At 44.6% G+C, this 20,232-nt stretch overlaps 1 protein-coding gene across 6 annotated transcripts in view; it reads right to left on the bottom strand.

Annotated features, from left to right (window-relative positions):
- Nucleotides 1-20,232, bottom strand: part of SEMA5B (semaphorin 5B) — a 269,864-nt gene that overhangs the window by 207,925 nt on the left and 41,707 nt on the right. The gene's annotated exons all lie outside the window — the stretch shown is intronic.

Here is a 20,232-nt window from a genome sequence, read left to right as displayed (position 1 = left end):
TTAAAGAATGTAAATCAAGAAACAATCATTGCCTTCTCCTTTATTATACTGATGCCTAGAGCATGGAAAGGGGGGAGGGGGAACCTAGCCGAATCTTACTCTGACTTGCATCAAATGCCATTTGTACTTTTCACTGGCCGCCTGAAGGAGAGGAAAACCACAGAATGAATATGGGTGGTCTTTATCATCACCAAAAGAAGAGAAGCACAAGAAAAGAGCAAATGGGAGAAGATGAAAAGAGGAAAGCATTTCAGAGAAATGAGTTTATAGCTGTTGTTTCTTCAGCATTCCACAGGTTCAGATTGAGCACATGTGCTGAGGAAGGAAAGGAAGTTTTTACAGCCAGCAGCAGAGGCTGTGGTACTTTTCCAGGGGTTTCTACTACTCAGAAGGTGAGTCCTAGGAACTGTTCCATAATAGACTTTCAGGGATGACAGTGATGAGAGCATCAGTTTTGCAAACATGAGAGGAAAAGGACTCATTTAATGGATCTCAGCATGTTTACATGGCTAATCTTGTACTGAGGGCAGGGACAGAGCCCACACAGCCCACAACGAGCGTTTGCTACAGGTGTCTGTGCATGTTGCTGTATCAGTGAGTAACTGAAAGTGCCCGTTGGTGCAGAAGGTTCTCCAACAGGAGCTGCAATGCTGAGAAAAGCTGTATTCCCCATATTTTCCTTGGACAACATGGCAATGACTACACAGAGCACAAACCCCTCTTACTCTCCTCACATGACAACCCAGGTGTGTCACGCTGAGCCCTCATGGCAATCAAGCAGAGCAAAACAACATCCAGCCTGGTTGGACTGTCTCCTCAAGCAGTCTCGGTGGTAATCAGGCTTTTTATTCCCTTGTGCATGATGACCCATCAGGAGAAACCATCATTGTCAATTCTCAGTTTTATTCCAAATCTTGCACTGGCTGGTCATCTCTTGAAAGCACTGGTTTCTATAGTTACACAAAAACGAGTGCTGTTCCTGGTTCCTAAGGAAATGAGACCAAACGTGCAGTATGACTTTCTCTTCCTACTAACTTGAGAACTCATGGACCAGCTTTTATCCAAAGCAGAGAACAGTAGAGGCTCCCAGGAAAAGTAAGTTCTCACAAATTTCATGAACACAAGCTCTGGAGAGGATATACCTCCATGAAAGGCTGAAATGTCAGCCGAGGCTGAGCAAGACACAGTTTTGCCTAGTTACAGGAGCAAAACAAACAAACAAAATTCAGCCACATTAATTTCAGAGAAATTACCTTTCCCAAACATAAGGTTTAGAAACCATTTGTTTCTAAGGATCATTGAATTAATAATCATGAAAACCAATGGTTTTTCCAAGAGTTATTTTATTTCCTAACATTAATTCAGCCTCTTTGAACTGCTAAAGATACGTGCACATGAATGGCAAACTGAACTGTCCTACAAGTGCCACATCAAGAGATGATGCTATTGAAGGGCACTACAGTACCCTTTGTTCCCTCACTAAATCTGCCCTGGGGGTAAATCCAACTCATACCAATGGGATTTAGCCAAAACCCACTGCAGACCACAGCAGAGATAAAGCTGGCATTTCTGGTATTGCCTTAACTAGGGTGGTTTAAGATGCCAGTATTTCAGGCTTCCTGAGCAGGTCTACTATTCAGCTTTCATTTGCATTGTCACTGATGGAGGGGGCACCCACAGAGAATTAGAGCTCTGAAAATATCTCCATGCAGACAGGGCCAAAGAGGCCTCCTCCTCATGGTGATTTACTTCACTGCAGCAATGAAAATTCCTGTCTGGAACCAAGTGGCTGCCTGCAAACTTACCACAGCTCCAAGGGCTAAAAGAGTCAAAAGGTCACATTATTTATTTGTTGCTCTTCCAAGATCACTTTCCCATGAACTAGATGGATACCCAAATGCCTTCTATTGCATAGAAGACTGATTAATCTAAGTCTTGGTTCAATTTGGGACTAGCAGTGTCTTCTTCAAAAAACTCTGTCTTAAATTCATTCCTTGGATTCTTAGAAGTTTTAAAACTGGACAATTAGTTTTGAAATAGAATATATAAAGGTCTACTTTTGCTAAGCAAGTGTAAATACTGAAGAAAATTAATTGCTCTTATTCTTAATGTAATTTCTTGCCCAGCAGAGGAAGAATTCCATGTTCAGGATCTTCAGCTGCACTCTTTTCCCCTTCCCTGTATTAAAACATGGAAGGGGTCTGTTCTGCTCTCAGTCCTGCTACCCACCCTGTGTGCTGTTGCATGTAAAACTCAAATTTCATGTGTGTTTTCTCAGCTAATAAAAGTTCTTCTCTGTCTCTGAAGTATGGTGTTATTTAATTTTTATGCAATATAATAGAGCATGATTTTATACGATCTCTCATAACTTTCTCTTCTTCATAAAACTGCAGTTCCTGGAGCCACGTTGTTACACAAAATTCTCATTACACCAAAATGTAAAAAAAAAGAAAAAAAGAAGGAAAAAAAAAAAAAGCTATTAGTGCTCAGGGTAAGAAAGAGGAGATTGCAAAGGTGAAAATACCATAGATTCAAGTTGCAGACGAGCCCTAGCAAATCATGTTACAGCAGTTTAAGACATCAGCATCCCCAGATGGCTGCCTCAACCATTTGCTAGAGGTTTCCACTGCTTGAGGCAATGGGCAGAGCAGAACATGTGTCTGCACTTAAGCACAACAGCTTAGAGATCTCACTGCAGGACCATCAGCCTCAGGTCTGAGCTAAAGGGGAGGTTTTGCACAGAGCTGGAGACAGCCCAGACTGATCTGCCCTTCTGCCTATTCTGCTGTGAAACAGGGGCCCTGAGAGACACTGGAGCCACTTCTCTGCCCCAGGTTCATGCACCCTCATTTTGTACCCCATCATTTCACACAAGCTATTTTGTAAGCAGAAATGCTCATGCTGCCATAGGATCCAGGTCAGGCTGGTTTCCCTGCTCAGTTACCCTGTTACCCCAGCTCTTCAATGTCCTCTGTAATCCCACCCTGGCATTACAACATCACTCTTCCAAATCTCCTGACATCCCCTCATGACAGACTCTGTCCCACACCCCCAGCCAGGACACCCACAGCCTGGCATGTGGAGCTGAACGCTGCCTGAGCTGACAGCCCAGCCCTGTCAGCCACCATGGCACTAAGGTGACTGCTTCTCCAGGGAGGCATTGATTTGGCTCCCTGTCCTCCACCCAGCTATAGCATTTTCATTTGCCAGTCACAGGAGTGCTTCTTTTCCCTTTCCAGGGCAGTATTGTGCACCAGATACCATTAGCAGCAGTGATCCAGCGATCCAATTGCTCTGCAAAAGGAGCTTGGGGATGCACATGTTGGCTACACATAACCTAGCCATGGTTTAAACGCATGAACTTGGGGGTTTACTCCCCCCAAATACAACACTAATTCTGAGATTGCCTTTCCACACCAAACACTCATCAGAACATTAATAAAGTAGGAGGTCTTATATGCTAAAATGGGCACATTCCCACTGGAAAAACAGCCATCCCAGAAGTCTCAAGCCTGGCAGGAAACTGGTTTTCCAAGAGCCTGGAGTTATGTGGGACAAGCTAAGTGATGCTACTCAGCAACTGTTTCCCAGAGAAATATAGCACAGGCCATGACAAGGCCAACAAAGACTAAAAATATCCCAGAGTTTAGTCCAGGCTCTACATATTGTTCCATTTAACGTGCCATAATTAAGGCTTTCTGTCCACACAGAGAGATGTATGAAGTGCAACACCATCACACAACTGGGAACAGTGATGTGTAAGTGACTCAAAGACAAGGGGATAATGCTGCTGTTCAGCACAGAAAACACTAGTATCAGGAATAACAACAAATCGAGGGGAATGCCTCAGAAGAAAAAGATCTCCTCACAGGGTAATGGGAATCTGGAGTAAAAATTCAGTAGTTTAGGTGTATCCCAGCAATTTGGCAAGTGTAGCTGCCTTCAACATTTAAATTTCTCTGAGTAATGTCTACAAATTGTACTTATCTGAGACTGCAAAGCATCTGTTTAAAGCAGGCTCTAATTTGAGACATTTTCCCCTTTGATAATATGACTGCATCAAATTCCAAAGTGCTAAAAACCAGACAAAAATCAAGAGCTGAGATGCTGCAAGATATGACATTTTTCATATAACAGCAAGCCAGTCTGACACTCTCATGGATCCCAGCATACTGTTATTATGTGAAGCTCTAATGCCATTGATAATAGTTAAAGGATGGCGGTTATGTTTCAGGAGCCAAAAATAATTTTAAAACCTTGAAGTGCCTTTAAACAAACGTTACTGAAACCTCTCCTTGTGGTCCTTGAATTCACATCGGGTAGACACAATACCCTTCATGTAACCCCTGGCTGCTGATTAATGAAACTTGGCAAAGGGTAGCACAGCCATGCCAAAGGCAGCACAAAATCCCAAGTTTCTTCAAATCCCAGGGGTGAAAATGCACAGACAACAACAGCACCCCCCAATCATTTCCTGACTTCACTTAGCCAGAAGTTTGAGATAAGAGTGCTCAAATAGGCAGTGCTTTTCCCTGTGTGTTCCTGACAATGGCTCCACATTCAAAGCAATCACAGCCATCTCCTGTGTACAATTACAGCCTTTTACAGTCTCACCTTGTCTAACTCCCCACCACGGACCACAGGTCTAGTCAGACACTACGTGCATTTCCAGTGAGTTTTCATGTAGTTGCCTGGATCTCTGGCTCCTGTTGGAACTCTGCTGTCTGCAAAGTTAACAGGCATGAAAAAGTTGGATACATTTCTCACGTAAGCTAAAACTGAGCTTTTTGGATCATTAGTGCTCATAGCACCTAATCATGCTACTGCGAGAATAACTAACCCTTTATGTTCTGCAGGTACTGGCCTGAGCTGCAAAGGCCTAACATCCAGACTGGCTGTGTATTCATGTCCTACATCACATCTCAGTTTTTCTGCTTTGTTTTATTTATGACTAAAAAGCAATAATCCACATGCCATCTGATCCAATAATCTATACTCTGGTTTGCTCACTCTGCTGCAAGATTCAAAACACAATATTCAGCAAGCAGCAGCATCCCAGCTTCTTGTGTACAAACCAGCAGCTTGGGACCACTGGTGCACAGATAGGTCAGAGCAACACACTGCAGTAACAATCAGATATAGCCAAGGTGACCTAAAGCAGACTAGCCCAAGTCCCAGATCTCATCTGGAACAAGAAGGAATGCCTGTTCAGCCAGAGCACTGCAGCACTCAAGGTACCCCAAACATACCCTGAGCAGCAGAGAAGGGAGAAGAGCCGTGTTGGGGAGGGAGCAGAACTCGCTGCCTTCAGCCAAGGGCAGAGCCAGTCCTTGTTTGCTGCTGCACTGCGGGGGTGTTGCCAGAGATGCAAAGCCCAGGAAAATCCATCGAGATAAGTTTGCACACAGCCTGACAAGTCAGTGCTAAAAATGACCCATACAGATTCCCCACCCTGTGCAAAGCCACTACTCCTTAGATCAACAATAGGGCGTGAGGGCAAATGGCTTGCTATATTACAGCAATTAACTTTTATGCTGTTTGGCCATTTGTAGCCAGAAATCCTTTCAAGCAGGAATCTTGGATGCAAGTAATTGATATTTTTTTTAGTCAGCTAAGGGACATTTCAAAAAATGTATCTTAAATATTACATATCATAATAAGTACCATGTGTCATCACAAATCCATGCTTCTCCCAAAGCTACACCTCAGACCTACTGCTCAAAATCTGTCAGCTGTCCATGCCTGGTGGCAGTTTCCATTGCATTTGGTAGATGGTAGATGGTGTGCATGCACTGAAGCTGCAGAAAACATGTTGAAGACATTCCAACAGCATGTCTGGATGCAGCAGTGCAAAAATCCCAGTCCCAGTTCTGCTTTTGACTTCCTCCTGTGACCCCGGTTTAGCATCTGTATGCCAGCTTTCCCACCTGTGCAAGACCCCAGTTCCTGGGGTTCTTGTGAAGATTACCTTCTGTAAGGCTCTTAGGAGAATTAAAGTATTTGCCTTGTGATTTCACAGATGTCCATGTGGAAGAGTCCCAGGCTTCTCAACATAAATGCAACCAAGAGCTTCTATAGCACTACCACCATCTTCTACAGAAAGGACCAAAACCTATATTTAAAGAGAGGAATGAAAGGCTTTTGGGAAAAATTTTTAACTAGCACCTAGGATGCTGCTGCTGGGAATTTGTGCTCTGCAGAACTTTACAGGATGATTTAAGAATGCTCAAAACTCCATTTTCCTCTATAAAAAAAGTGAGACTAGGAAAGCTAAAAGGGAAGACTGGGATCACAAAATGCAGAGAGGAAATATCAGACAGGGACTGTAAAAGAAATGCAAAGTGTTAAATGTCTAGTGAAGGCAGGGCAAGATAGGAAACCCAGGTATGAAAACCAGAAAAAGACAGGCTTTAAGAAATCCCTATATATCAGTGAGTGAGCAGGAGCTCCTCTGGGAAGAGGTCTGAAAAAATAAATTCAACAATGAAGTGGGAAAAGGTAATGAAGAAAGCATTGGTGTGACAGACTGCTCAGAAAAGTCATGGTGAAGGTGCTAATGAAGTACACATTGTTAATTACCACTGAGGAAGCCCCCCACCATGCCAGGGTGCAGGATCACAGAGCCTGAGCAGATGGGTTTGCTGACCATCCCATCACAAGCCATGGCTGAACAACAGAGAATTCACGGGGGCTCACAGAGCAAGTGATGACAAGAGGTTGGGGTTGGGTGATGGGAAGAGAAAGAGGGATCTGTACATCCTCTTTTCTCCCCATGGAGCTACATACTGTCCTTGGCACAGCAGCTCTATGGCTACCAATGCACCAGGCTGAAAAGCAGCAGCACAGACCCAGGTGCCACAACCAGACCCACTGTTTCTTGGCTGTCACATGCTCAGCACCTGGGCACACAGTACCACACAGACCCAGCTCCCTGTGGCCAGAGGTCAGGATCACTGATCATGCAGATGGCTGGATAACAATACATGGCACTGACGGAATACCTGTGATTACCAAAGCACTTTGTGAGTATGAACGCACCTCTGTCACTAGGAGACAAATTAATATTTGTTCTCATTATACAGGAAGGAACTGAGGCACAGAAAGGCTACATGATTTGTTCTACACAGCAAAAGTGAACAGCAGAGCAAGGAAGATGATCACTGACAACAGTCACCAAATCTCCTCCACACTCCCTGGTTTTCCTCTGCTCCTGTCTGTGACAGACTGCAATACATTTGTACTGGCAGGTATGAGAAGAAAGTACAAAACACAGAGCTGGGACTGGGCATTTATACTGGTAACAAGTCTATCCAGCTTTGTGATGGCAAACTGTAGACAGGGAGAGGCAAAAGCTTTTGCAAAATGCTACCTATTTCAGCACCAGTCCATGGATATTAGGAGCTGGGAGAAGACATTCACAAAGAACCATTTATTGCATGCACACACCCCACAAAGCAGCCAATTTTTAACAGTGGCAGACCCAACAGATGCACAGCTCAAGCAGGAATCCAAATCCAGGCTAATTTTCCTAAAATTCCCACCAAAATCAGAAAAGAGACAGCAGTCCAGAGTGGACTGGTTATTAGCTGATACATGTGAAGAGGGAACTTGAAACAATTCAGTTCCTGGCTGACATATCCTGCTTAGGGGCTATTTTCAAACCAGCAAGAAAAAGAGAATAAAAATATTTCCTCCGTGGATCTGGACTTCTCTCCCTTCCTGTAATATTTTTGCTGTGCTTGCCAGATTGGAAACTGTGTCTGGCCAAAATGTCCCCACCAGGAACAGAACAGAAACGGAGGTGTCTGCTAATAGATATCACCTAATAACAGAGAAAAGAGTTATCTCACTTGCAGCCTATGCTGGTATCTCTGATGGACTCAGAGAGCCAAGCATTCAGAAGGTGAATCCATAAACCCTGGTTTAAACTTCTGACATCTCTCTCACTGCTGAGCATCAGCCTCGCTGTGGGCTAACACTGGGTGCCTCATCCAGCTTGGCTTTGTACCCTGTGAATTCACTAAGCCTGTGGTGCCCACGGGCAGTGTCTGAGCTGTGCACTCAGAAGTATTTCAAACACAGCCCTCAGGCTGAGCCCGTTATGCTGCCGGCAGTGCAGCAGGCATACACATAAGTCAGTGCAGGTGAAGTGAGCTGACCATCACTCATTTCTCACCCTGAAACCCCTTTGCATGCCCAGTCCAGCCTCGTCCCACAGTGGAATGGTCACACCTTTGCAGATCTTGTCTCTTCTCCCATCCCTGAGTGAGGCTCAGCTCCCCCTCCAGCTCCCCAAGGCATGCTGTATGTGTGTCGTGGCCTTCAGCCACAGGGAGAATTTGGACTGCCCAGAACTTGTAGAGTCAGGAATCTTGGCCATCTCTACATTCAGCTAATGAAAAGGAAAGGAGCAAAGCCAGGTCTGGACACAGCTGCACTGCTCTGGAAGGGAAATACTCAGAAGCACAGCTGCTCCTTCCCCACATGACAGTGGCAGCAGGCAGGGACTTGCAGCCCCCTCAGGCTGCCCATTTTGATCTGCTCACACTCTATATCTTTTTTTAATTAGTACAACTTACTGCAGAAAGCAAGCAGCAAAAGAAGATCCCACCCCAAGAGAAAATAAAGATTTCAATGAAAGAAGGTTGCAAATGTCAGGGTGTATATTAGGGTACAGAGAAGCACACACTGGTGGCTACTACATTAAAAGTAAGCATTTGCAAACTCAGGGTGACTGAGTTTACTTTCTTGCTGTCTCTCCTCTTCCCCTCCCACACTTGATGGGAGAGCCTGACAACTTATACAATCCAAATGCCAAGAAACAGCAGTCTTGTAATCATTTGTGCAAGTCAGGCTTACAGTGCAGGACAGAAGGAATTCTCAGAGCACCTGAGAAGCAAGAATGTATCAACCCTCACATCTAGAGCAAGCTCCATAAAATTCACAGGAACTTCCCCTGCTGAAAACCAGCCCTCAGCACCAGGATCCCCCAGGGCAGCTGCTCCAGCCTCTAGCTCTCCTTGTGTTCCCCCACAAAAGGGAAGGAAACCTCAGTGAAATACCAGTGAGCCAGCTCAGAGTGTGGAGGCAGCCTTGTGAAGATCAGCAGGGAAGGAGCTCTGCAGCTGCTGGTGGGGTTTTGCTCATCATGGTCCCCCAGGCAGAGGGAGAGGCTGTGGGAAGGACAACCCCAATGGCTGGCTGGGAAGGAGGGTTCCCTGATGGTTAATGTGTCTCTAAGCAAGACAAAATCCACCTCCTTCCATGGAGTAAAGGTGAAATGTGGGCTCCACGCAGCCCCACATGGCAGTGAGAATGCTGCCTCAGCATGGACACTTTGACCTCTCTTCCAAGCATATGAAAACTATTGCACCTTATCGGCTCTCCTCTGCTGGAAACCTCCCGCAATCTCATGCTGGGGACTTAGAAAGAGGTCAGGGAGGGAGAATTTTACATGCTGAATCATTCCCAGACAAATCGTTTCCTTATTATACATGGCAGCCTCCCACGGACAGACTGCCAGAGGGCTCTCTGAAATAGTATTAGGTGCCTTTCCCTTGCTCCTCTTTATCCCCCCGCCATCCTTCTCTCATTTGAAATGTTATAGCTTGCAGTCCCACTGGAGAGGGTCTGGGGGTCATGAGCACGCAAACAGTCCAAGGGGCCCAAGGAAGGGAACAGCACAAGGGCCTGCTGTAAACTGCTCCAGGCTCAGCCACTCCTGCACGGGGCAGCTGCGCTCCCAGCTCACACTCCCGGCTCACACTCCCGGCTCACACTCACAGCTCACACTCCCGGCTCACACTCCTGGCTCACAGTCCCAGCTCACACTCCCAGCTCACACTCCCGGCTCACATTCCCAGCTCACACTCCCAGCTCACACTCCCGGCTCACATTCCCAGCTCACACTCCCAGCTCACACTCCCGGCTCACACTCCCAGCTCACGCTCCTGGCTCACATTCCCAGCTCACACTCCCAGTTCACACTCCTGGCTCACGCTCCCAGTTCACACTCCCAGCTCACACTCCCAGCTCACACTCCCAGTTCACACTCCCAGTTCACACTCCCAGCTCACACTCCCAGCTCACACTCCCAGCTCACACCCCCAGTCCTTGGCGGGACTGGCAGCCAGATGTCAACACCCAGCCATCCCGGTGTCAGACCCGCAAGGCCTTTGCTCTGGCACGCTGCCGATCGCGCCCGCAGGTCAGGTGTGCGCACTCGTACCACATCTACCCACACTCTGGGTTCTCTGGATGCAGACCAGGAGCCACAGAACTGTATTTCAAAGAGCATCAAAGGGGAGTTTGTTAACAAGAGGCACTTAGCTCTGTGCCATGCCAAGGCTCCAGTTGCAGCCTCCGGGCTGGAGCTGACTTGCACCCAGGCAGCCAGAAGTGTGGAGAGAGGGGATAATTCCCCTTACAAACTGCACAGCCCTGCGTGGGGGATGACTGGTGCTGGGAGGCGCAGGGCTCCTTGCTGCAAGGGCTGCATGCCTGTACCTCCCGTGCTGCAGCTGCCTGCAAGGGGAGGACGGGCAGCAGAGGAGCTGCAGCTCCAAGCCCCTCTGTGAAGCCTGGGGAGGAAAACAAGATACTTGAACTTCACACGGGCGGTTTCTGAAGTCAGCACAGTGTCTTGATGGCATTACAGCAGCATCTTTGTGTGCAGCTGGGGGTAAAATATTCCTTATGTAACTTTTATTTAACATAGCAACTTCCCTTGTAAATCACTCTGCTCAGGTCCCAGTCACTGCAGGGACATTGCCAATCAAGGCTGTGACAGAAGTAATGCCAGATGCAAATCAAACGCACAAACCCTTCTGAGTTTACTCAAAACGTGCTCAAGAGCTTTTCAGCAGGTCTGGGTCTGCAGGCTCACAACACGTGCTCGGGCCACTTCTGGTTTGTTACTCAGATTCCTCTGCAAAGGAGGGCTGGGGTTGTCCCACAGCATCACAAGGTTTCCATTTATTCCCGCAGAACTGAATAGAGGTTCTCATGCTGCCTCTCCACTCAAATGCTTTGGAGCCACAAGAATCATTAACATGTCAGGGAAAACAGAAGTCTTCTCTATACCCTCACAATTTCCTAAAAATTGTATCATCAAACTTGGCCAGTAGCCATCTCTCTCTGCTGTTGTTTGTTTTCTCCTACCCTCTGTGCTCTGCTTTGTCTAGGGGAGCAGCTGCCCCAAAGCTCTCTTCTGTTTCAGGAGGGTTCACCAGTGAGTTACGGACAACCCCACAGTGTTGTAACAGGTACAACATGTAAGAATGACCTAGCACCATGAGGCCATTTAAAATGCAGCCACTGGGACTAGTGGCAAAATATTTCAGGTTCCAGCTTAGAAGTGACTAGTCATTGTAAGAACTCAGTCTCTTGGTGTTGTTTTCAGTGTGAGACTGGACTCAAATGGTGTCTGTCCTACAGAGTTACAAATCCCATTTTAGCCTCTAGGGTCCTCTGAACCTTAACAGATGTGCTGTGAACCTCAGGTAAGTAAAGCAAGTCACAGGCCTGGGAAATGAAACAAAAACTGCAAGTAGAATTTTATTGCCTAGAAACTTCTCTGGAATCTGGACCCACAGGAATTTGCCCAGCACACACATAGTTTCTCCTATCAGCAGAGCACCTCATTATCCCTTGTGGCTGACGTGGCATTGCAGTGTCACAGAGTCCTCATCTCCAGCACAACACAGAGACATTCAGCACAACTGTGAGAGTTCTCCCCACAGAGGCATTCCTGCAGACACCCATGGGGCACAGTTCTCAGAAATCTGGCAAGCACCAGCTCTCCACCCTCTGATTCCATCTGTCCAAGGCCTGAATCAGTTCAGGCTGGCCTGGGATTTTCTATTTTTCCTGCAACCCATAGAGCCCTACTGTCCCATTACTGCATTAGTAAAAGAAGCTGAGACCACAATTGCCCCAAGCAGCTCATATGCAAGACAAGGAAGGAAAAGGCTGGGAAAGGATTATCCCTACAACTGCAGTACTGAAAGGACATGGAGATTAACCGACTTGTTTGGGGTCACACAAGCAGTCTGTGGCAAAGGCAAGAATTAAACCAGAATCCTCCAAGTCCTGTGCTAGTGTCCTTACACAGGCCTTTCTGCCTCTAATGGAGTGTCTTCACCTTTCAAGGGCAAAGCAGGGAAAGTGGCAGTGCTACTTGGTTCCCTTCCTGCAGCACAAGCAGAAAATGAGAGTTACAGCACAGCCAGGTGGGACTGAAAACAGCACTTGGAGCAGCAATGTCAAGGGGGCAAAGTTTTTTGACAATTAATGAAGATGTGCTGCAGCCAGAGACTTCCTTTCCCCCAGCTGCAAGCTGCTTCCAGCTCTTGAAATGTTTGGATCACTTCCCCATTCCCTCTCTGTAGCATATCTGGCAGAGTTATGGAGATGTGGGCATTTGAGCAAGCAGAGCTGATTTACCTTCGCTTGCTTTGCTTCTCACAGTGCCTGCATCCCCTCTGAACATCTGCTTTGTGTTTTATAGCCCTTTTAATTGGGAGCAATGCTGAATGCTTAGTAACTAGCTCTTTCTTTGAGTTCCACAGTCAGGCTCCAACACTATTTTTCATTTCTAACTGGACAACTCTGCCAGGGCAAACCTGAAAGCACAACTGCAGGTTGTGCAGGTGAAGCAGGTAACTGCTGACACTCTGCAAGTGTTTTAAGAGAGTGCCCACACAATCCTTTTCCTCTTGGTTTTCTCCTTGAGAGGTGGGACAGAAAGAAGAAAGATGCATTTGATCTTCCTAAATTGTGAGGCTATGTTGATGCGTGACTACATCTCTTCTGCAGCTGAATGGGCCAACCATATTTTTAAAATCAGTCTTGAAACATCAAATTAAGAAAATCAAGTCATATAATCAGAGCAGAGACTGACCTATGCATCCCTGAGTAATTTTTGTCAGGGCAGGATATTTCATATGACCACTATTCACTCTCTGCTGACAGTATTAACTGCCATATCTGGAGGTTTCTCAAATGTAAACTTCATATCAAAATGACATGAACAAGCCAACTTAAATTTCTATGATTTCTGATTTGATTTCCATCTTGAAATATACATGCAAGTGACTGATAGACCAGTGCAGGCTTGGCACAGGGCAATCATAATGTTCATTTTCAGAATCCTGAAAGTCCTGATAATAAAATAAATAAGCCAATTTCTCAGTGAAGTGATAAAGAAACAAAGCAATTGGCATCCAACATTCTCCACCCAGCCTCAGACTGCCTTTCTACAGAAAAGAGGTTGTTTCCAAACAAAACCACTTTCCAAGCTTGCCACAACAGCCCTGCTTCCTGCTTCAAAAAATTTCTGCATGCCTTCAAGCCTCCTTCTGCACTTTGGTGAAAATCCTATGCTCTCCATGATTTAGACTGAACTTGAAGCCAATCAAGTTTTCAAACTTTGCTTTGAGATCCCAGCTTCATACAGTACCAGGGCTCCAGGCAAGAACCCCCCCTGAGCATAAGCCAGGTTATGCCATAAGGCTGGTTATGACCCTTTATACAAGGCCAAGCACAGCAGAAATGATGAGCTTTGATGTAAAAACAGGGAAACAATCTTAATGGTGAACATCTGAAATGCCATCAGAATCATCAGTACAGTTCTTCACATGTCACTATGTCATTACATCACAGTTTGGTGGACAGGAGATCGGTCGATGATCCTGTCTAATTCCAGTCCTAACATCCTCTCTTTGTACTGATTTCAGTCTTCATTTAATGAGCTGCAGTTTTAATGATTTACTTCCAAGGACGCCAAGTCTCTAGTTGGTTTTTTATGTGGCTTGAGGCATATGTTAAATAGGATCATAATATTTACTTACCCCACCGAAGTGGTGGGAGATTTAATGCACCAACTTGCACTTTAATGAAATACAAAATGTCTCAAGCAGTTTCAGGCACTATCCTGAACCTCTGCATTCTGTTTTTAAGGCTCAAAAAAATCACAAATTTTTGTGATGTTCTTTTTATTTTGTTCTACACAAAAAGGTAATGAACTAAAAGTAAAAATATTAGAATCCAAACAGCTCCAATTTCCAATACTGCAAATTCACAGCAAAAGCAGGCTGGAGGGAATGTAGCTAATTTATTTTTCTTGTTGTTTTGTGTTTCAAGCCAGTTAATAAAGAAAAAACTAAATTAAAACTTTGTCAATCACAACTTTGACCCAGAAAATAAGACAAAAAGAAATCCATGGAATTTTCCTTTCCTTGTTCTATGAGCAGCATTTATTACAATACTCAGGTAGGGTTTTTAAGAAAGTGAGTTGAAAATCAAAAGGCAAAACTGATTTCTTTGTTAACAACTCTTCAGTTGTGTTTGCAACTCATTTTGAAGATGTAAATAATTACTGTAAGTGTTAAAACTTTACTGGGAGAGAACTTCAGCACAGGTGAACCACTAGGGAGGAACAAAACAAACTGGCTGGCAGTTCTGAAAACCTGTAACCCAATAAGTGCCCACAATGCACTCTGACCCTGCACACACGTAGATCTTTTATGGAAACTGCTTAATTCAAGCAGTAAACTTAAGGCACAGCTATGAGAAGTAGGCTTAACTCTTACACGGCCGTTTTCATCCTCATACTTAAAAGCAGTATTTACCTAGAACTCTGCATTACTAGATCTGTTTTCCATGATGGGACATGGATGGGGAACAAAAAAGAATTAAGGCTGGAACTGGATGATCAAGTCCCAGCTCAATATTGTGGGCACATGGCTGTGCTGCCTGTCCTGGTCACACCAGGGAGTGCAAATGTGCAGGAAGACCTGGCCAAGTCTCTTAATGAGACCGAGCTATACAGGAAAAATTAAAGAATTGCCATCTGCTTAACAAGGAGACAAGATTAGGAGGACCACGGCCCATTAACCATTTTGACTTGGATGGGAAAGAAGTGTCTTATTCTGCCTGGACCAATCCCTCTCTGAGCATTTATGAATCCTTCCACCCACATCCACCCATCTCAGCTGTTTACCTATTCTTTAATATCTCCAGTAAAACATTAACATAGGAGCACTCGGAACAGAAGTCAAACAGGAAGCATTCACTCCTCTCCATGCCTTCCCAAATACAAGCAGCTTTTTCCCAGTGCTCAATCAACATCCCAAATTCTCCTCCCTTTCTTTAGGAAACACCACCTGAGCAAATAGGTGTGTCTAACAGACTGTTCTCAAGTCCAGCAAATCCCCTGGGAAGCAGCTCATGGCTAAGCTGTCCTTTGTAAGAGTTGATCCCTTTTTCCATCCTTGGGTGAAGACAGGACTCATGGGAGACCCAGCAGGCAGTGCTCTGTAGACCAGAAGCTCTGGTTTCATTTTCAGATCTGGGTTGTTGACCTGGGGTGCACTGGCACAGGTCTGTCAGCCTCTGCCTCTCAAAGTGCATTCATTATTTAAACAGCAAGCCCCTGGGAGAGACGTCACTGCTGTCTAAATGAGGGAGGACAGGCTGTGACTACATCAGGCAATTTAGGAGCAGTGTTAAAGTGCAGGAAGGATGGGAGAGCTACCAATGCCTTTCTAGCATTTTCCCATCCTGGAAAATCTGCAACCATCTGAAGCCATCTCCCAGGACGTGTTTGTAGCTGCCTATTGTAACAGATCCCTGGCTTCTGCCAGACCTTTCTGGGTGTTAACCAAAACAGCATCAATATTAGAAGGCTGAGAGCTATCTCGGAAGACCAAATAATTTCCATCTGTAACTCAACAGAGTATTTGAACCCAAGGCTATTGAAATGAATGGCTGATATCAGGCATCCGCTACACGACTCGCATCACTCTCCCACACTGCTTTGACCTCAGCTGAAACTATTTGCATTTTTACTTCTTCTGCAGTGGCAGGGATTAATGATTGATCATGGACCTTCACCATGAATCTCTGGGCTTCTGTCAGCCAGTGTCACAAACTTAACATTATCTAATTGTAAGTTTTCCCATTTAATTGCAATATACACCTGCTCAATGTCCCTCTGTGTGTGAAAAAGCATCATACTTCATTTGAAAAGCCCTCATTTAAATTCAACAGCTAGCTGCAAAGATTTAACCATTAAACTGATTTATGTTGCATAAAAGATCAAACCAGATCGCACCTTGTGGCCAAATAACCATAAAAGGTTTCTGTAAAGATCATTAATTCACCTCCCTGGGCAGTTAGTTTAGCAGTAAATATGACTTAGATGACTTTATCCAGTTAACCTTAATCAATTTGTTATTATGATTAGTCACCCTAAATAACAGAAATGTGAGAGGGGAAGGTGCTACAGTTCCGACCCTGGTAATGAGCAGGCTGCTGGTGTGCTGACCCCAGATTCCCACACTCCTGGGAAGCAGGAATCCATACTCTGCTTGTACCTCAGGGGACCTCAGCTAACCTGTGCTGGGGAGAGCATCTCAGAGGCTGGGCTTTGCCTGATCCTTTTCAGTGGCCTGCAGGTAGGCAGCTCCCACCATCACAACTCAAGAAAGAGAAGAAGGGGCAGAGGGGGACAGAAGGCAGGAACAGCCCATTTGCCTCATGCTACGAGGAAAGCTGGCCCAGTCATCCACATACCGGCTTGAAACCTGGCAAGGTTTAATTTGGCAGACCTTGCTCTGTCACAGATTTCCACAGTGACCTTGGCCAAGGTATTTCATCTCACTGCATCTCAGTTCCCCAGCTGTTAGGCAGAGATGACAGTGCTTCCATCTCTCACAGGAGTGGTCTTTAAGTTTGTGAGGCATTCAAACATCACAGCTCTGGGAGCCATAAAAACTCCTTAAGTAGGTAGATCCATCACTCTGGATGCTCTGCTCTCCTCTTACCCTGCAAGACTCCATTGACTTCAACCCATTTAACCTGCCACAGAGGATGTGAAATCAGATTCAGGCCCTTGATCTGGCAAAGGGATTGCCTCTTCCTCATAGTTGCTGCAATAACCAACAGAATGGGACCCAGTGGTGTCTACAGCAACGTAAGTGATCATCAGTAATAAAGGAAATAGGCCCATATCTGGGCCACCACACCTAAGCAAAGCACATTATACTGACAGCCATGCAAACTGTGCCTTTTACACCAGCTTGGAAATAGAGGGAAGAGAAGATGAGAAGGGGCTTAAATTGTAACACTCATACTGGTATAGGTCAGCAGTAAATTCATGCAGTCAGTGGAACAATATTGGTGCAAGGAAGAAAACAGGACTTGAGGTGTTTGGGTGTCTGCCCCCAGTCTCCCACAGGGCAGAGCCTTGCTCCTGTCACAGCTACACTTGGTATGCAGTCAGCACATCAGTAAATCATCACTCCCCACATGAAAGGGCTCATTCTGTCTGTGTGCACTTCTCTGTGTGTTTGCTCTCATCAGCGCAAGGAAAGCACTTTATCCTTCATTTTTATGCTCAGCCACGTGCTTCTCCAGCCTTCCTGCGTTGTACACACAAGCACTTCTCTTTGCAATATCCACAGATCTCCACCCCCCAGGGAAAGGACTCCAAACTCACACCTGTATTCAGCATGAAGTGCTGGACACTTTCTCATAAACTCAGCTCCTACTTCAGTGTATGATCTGAACAGAAACAAGGGTATCATCAAAATGAGTCAGTAAGGACCTTTTCACTGACCCCACAGCTTTAGCTGAGATTCTCAGTGTTTAATTATTTCAGTCATTATCACTAAATAAGAGCTTCAAGCATACCTGCAACCTTCAAAGTTGCTAATATGGAACACAGGACATGAGAACAGACAATGTAATTCACTTGGGAAATGCAACATACTAATAGAGAGCCACTCCTCCAATGTTAATAATTCTTTTCCATTAACTTGGTTGCACGATCATCTGTTCTTGGATGTAAGTTTAGCTTGCTGTGTGAAGAAGGGGGATTATAGATTTGTATAGCGTCCAGGAAATCTCTGTTCCTATGAAAATAGTTTTCACTCTTTGGATGTGGCTGCAGGACAGTGGCCAAAGCAGTATTGTGGAAACTATATAGTCTATCCCCGTTTTTAGGGACATTTCCAAATCCATAGAAATTAGAGCACCAATAAATTCTAAAAATGAAATCTAATGAATTTTAAGAAAAGTGGGGCCTCACTTATAAGCATTTAAGAAGCATTTACTCAAAATTCAGCATATGACTAGGGATCATCAATTTCAGTGGCACTTATTTGTGGGTCTAAGTTCTGTCTTGATCTGGGATCTGAAGGCTCCAACATTAGAAAGAAAATGCACAGACAACTTTTCATTTTTATGATTAAAGGCATATCACATCAATCTCGTATCAACAAGGAGTCTTTATTTATAGAATATGATATTAAATCTGGATTCCTTTCAAATACTGGGCGTATTTTGTTACACTATGCATCCAGGTGCTACATGTGATTTTGACAGACAGGCTCATCTGAGAGGTGCCAATTAACAAACACTCTCAGAAGCGGAGCATGACAAAAGTCACAACATCATCAGAGAAGGAATGTGTTTTCTCTCACAGGAAGAGATATAAGTGAGGAAAAAATTCGTTCATCTCTTCCAACAATATATGAATAGTTCCCCTCAATTACCCCATTACTCCTTTACTAACTATAAAGAGATATCATGAAAAAATGAAAATATATTACATTTATATTTTACATAATACATCTCCATCATTACTAATGAGTCAGAGAGAGTTAAAACTCAAAAAGGTTGTTGATTTTTTTTATCATCATGTTTGCTTTTAAACTTGCTGGAGTGCTTAAGCAGGCCTGTGAGTTCCACATTTGTTCCTAATTTGCTCTGAAGGCAGGGGGCCAGCGGCAGGGCAAAACAGGCAGTGTCTGGCACTTCTGCTTATTTTCAGATAGAGTTTAAGGCAGGAGTCCAGACCTGGAGGGTGTTTTAAAATACTGATCTTGAATTTCTACAGTACTTTCCTTGGAAGGATATAATGGTGTCTTATACACTATGGCCACAATTCTACACTGAATTAATTCAGGCCTCATGTATGAAAAAGAGGATGAATTGGAGAAGGATTGGAGCTAGAGATCACTGTGGCCACTGCTTAATACACACTTGCTGTTAAACGGTACAGAGAAGAAAATCCTACATGAATTCTTATTCTATCTGCCAAGAAATAACCATGCAAAATGGAACATGGACCTCTTCACTTTTGAAAAATGCTAAAGGATAATTAATGATTTCAAATGTCAGAAACTTTGTATCTTTTGGGGGGGACTAGTGACACCATGCCTGACCAATTCATCAGGAACAACTCTCTCATCCATGTCATCATCTGCCAACACCTTTAAAGAGTCTTTCTTTAGGACCAGACCTGTTCAAATATAATTTCCTATACAAGATCTGGCAAGGGCACAGTGTGCCCGAGGCTCTGATTACACACTGCTGAGAGGTGGGGTTTTCTGTCCTGCTGGTAACTGAAAATGGCCTGACTCACCCCTTCCAGTCATATCTTTTAGACAAGACCTGTTGCTGACTCACATCCTGCCAAAGAAGTAACAATCTCACACAAGAATCATCTCTGACCCACAAGCTGATTCCTACTGGGTGTGTACAACCCAAACCTCACCTGCAGCATGAAATAGAGGTGCTTGTTTATGCTACTAAACTCACTAAGCAAGAAGCTTCACAATGCAAGCTTCTTTTTACATATTTTATCTACACCTTAATGTAATGGAAAGAGAAGATTTTTATCAATAAAGCCATCAATGTGTTTTCAAGTTCCTTGGTTCAAGCTGCTTGATGGTTAGTTTTTCTTGTGATCTCAAGTGAATTGCTTTTAAAACTTTCCTATTTCTGAGAGAAAGTAAAAGATCCGATTCTGCTGGGCAACAACTTTACTTCCTTGTTTTGTCAACCTCAGACAAGGGTAGCAGGTTAATTGCTGCTTTTATTGGTATAATGAATGCCAATTATAAGGTGTGTGTTAAATTCCTATGTTCTAGATATGTGAAAAAAACAGATCATATATACCCTCTGCATGCTGCTATCCAAAGTAACAAAAAGTTGGAATATCCCAGGTAATAGAAAACAGCAACAGCAAAATGAAAATCATAAAGACACCTCACTACTGTCAGCCAGCATGGATCCTGCATGGCCAGCTCTGAGATAAAGCTGAAAAGCTCTGCTCGATCTGCACCAGCTCCCCAGATTTCATTACGCGCTCAGTCTCCACAGATGTCCTTTACAAGCAAATCCTTCATGAAATGAAATCTTTCTGGATCTGAGTGCCATGGGGGC

The sequence above is a fragment of the Taeniopygia guttata genome, chromosome 7, assembly GCF_048771995.1.
Source record: "Taeniopygia guttata chromosome 7, bTaeGut7.mat, whole genome shotgun sequence".
NCBI classification, from domain to species: Eukaryota; Metazoa; Chordata; class Aves; order Passeriformes; family Estrildidae; genus Taeniopygia; species Taeniopygia guttata.
This window is presented reverse-complemented; position numbering and strand designations above follow the sequence as displayed.